This window comes from Amphimedon queenslandica, unplaced genomic scaffold (assembly GCF_000090795.2).
Source record: "Amphimedon queenslandica unplaced genomic scaffold, v1.1 AMPQUscaffold_13494, whole genome shotgun sequence".
Taxonomy (NCBI): domain Eukaryota; kingdom Metazoa; phylum Porifera; class Demospongiae; order Haplosclerida; family Niphatidae; genus Amphimedon; species Amphimedon queenslandica.
The window spans coordinates 195,642-198,076 of record NW_003546270.1 but is presented as its reverse complement, the minus strand read 5'-3'; positions in this window follow the sequence as shown (position 1 = coordinate 198,076).

Below are 2,435 nucleotides of genomic sequence, written 5' to 3'. Positions count from 1 at the left end.
AATTATAACAGTGTTACTGGCTGCTAAAAAAATTTTGTACCTTTTAGTTGCAAACCTGTGAGAACTATACTGCAATTAATTTAAACAAAGAAAAATGAATTTGATTAGTCACAATTTGAGGCAGGCAGACATGCATGGCCTTTAGTGTGTGTTTGCTTTTGGTTAGTGGTTGTCAGTTTCTGTGATGGCCATTTGGATGACACATTTCCTAATTTTAATTTTTTATTTGAACGAGCTTTCTACAAGCAATATCATTTATCCTGTGAGCCATAACAAATGACCTATCGTCAATAAAATGAGCTTGTCCGTGGTTTGCTTTTAGCTAAGTGCACACACAGTCTTTTTGCACATAGTCTAACTTCTGTGTGGAATTTCACAGCTAATATAGGAACATGGAAAACATAATGAAGTCTCGGTTGAACTTTAGTAATAAAATATCCTTTAAAAATTCTAAGAAAAAATTGCGCAATGCTATAGACACCAAATTAGCATGCATGTGTAATGTATAATGAAAACGTTCATTAATTTTTTAGTTTCTAAGGCAGGCTATTATAAAATAGCTTGCTCTTCAAAAGAGTTAGTCATTGGCATTTATGCAAGAAACTTGGACTGTGCAGACAAATAACAATGGTACAATTAAAAAACAATGAAAGGTGCCAAGATATGATCCCTTTCTTTTAAAGATTAAGCTGAGAAACTTTTACTAACAATTTCCCAATTTTAATAATAGACCGTGTTAGAATCTTATTTTATTAAACCTCTCTTGGCTTGGTGCTTCTCCCCCTTCTTATGTATTCCACATTTCTTAAGTGAATATTTATTCTCCCTTATTATCATTTTTATTACAAGGAAATAAAAAAATATCTATAAATAAAAAAAAGTAGGGTTGTCAAAAAATAAAAGAAACAAGGGGGTTGAGTTCAATCATAATAATAATTATTAATTCAATTAATAATAATAAAAGTTAATTAATAAAAAAATAATTATTCTAAAAATAATACATAAATTTCAACCCTACTTTGCAGAATATGCTAATATTCAGACTACAATATAAATTAATGAATTTAAATTATTTATGCCTCTGTACTTAGTGATTGCCTTAATACATTGCTATGAGTATGATGTAAATTAAGTATTCTGATAAATAAAAATCAGAATTTTTACCTAGCATTGATTGAATAAATTACTGTCATCACAAGTGAAAATTCTAAACTATGGATGATTAGTTTGCTATTGCATTCTTTAATTTTTGTGATGCATTACCATAAAAATTAATAAAATTAAAATATTAATGTATACTTGTTAGTTTGATTTTAAAAGTAAAATCATGGATGCATGTCTTTAGTATATATACATTTTAAAAATTTTGATCTGATTATGTTACATTGTTAGGAATTGTCAGTAGGGCCAACTCGCACACTTGCGTAGGCTGGAACTAAGCAGTTGGGTTGTCATTCTTTCATTAAACTTTGTCATGTTAAAGGAATCAGTAATCCTTCATTAAATGATGCAAAGTAGGATTGAAATTTATGTATTATTTTTTAGAATAATTATTTTTTATTAATTAACTTTTATTATTATTAATTGAATTAATAATTATTATTATGATTGAACTCAACCCCCTTGTTTCTTCTATTTTTTGACAACCCTACTTTTTCTTATTAATAGAATTTTTTTTATTCACTTGTTTCCATACTTTTTATTCAATTTGTTAATTATTGTTATATTTATATCAGTATTATGTTTATTGATATTAATTAACTAGGTTTAAAAATCCATTACAGAATATATAATAAAACTTCTGCAAGATAGTAATTTTTGGCTACTTGTGCATACACAAAATAAACATACCACATCTAGAAACTTAAAAATTTCAAATAATAATGAAATTCATAGCTAATAACTAGTTATTTATGTGACGTAATATCCTGTTTTGGTTAATAATCTTTAATAACCATGCCTGATTTCCCGCTCAACTGCACTTTGTCAAGTTAGCAGTACAGTCCTTACTTTAAAGTTTAGACCTTAGTCAATTTGCAATCAGGCATCAGACTACTTTTCAATATTTGTTGTTCGTACTTTGTAAGCATAAGTCAGTTATCCAACCTCTAGCTTGTACACTATATATACTTGTATGTATCTTTTTCATAGTATGAGTAGGTCACCAAGCCCAGATCCGGATAGGAGAGCGGAAGATCCCATTCTGCCTCCTGGAGGAGATCCGGCAATCCCTCCTGGAGGAGCTCCAGCAATCCCTCCTGGAGGGGCTCCAGCAATCCCTCCTGGAGGAGCTCCGGCAATCCCTCCTCGAGGGGCTCTAGCAATCCCTCCTGGAGGGGCTCCGGCAATCCCTCCTGGAGGGGCTCCGCCAGTCCCTCTTGGAGGTGCACCCGTAGTCCCTCCTGGAGCGGCTCTGGGAGTCCCTCTTGGAGGTG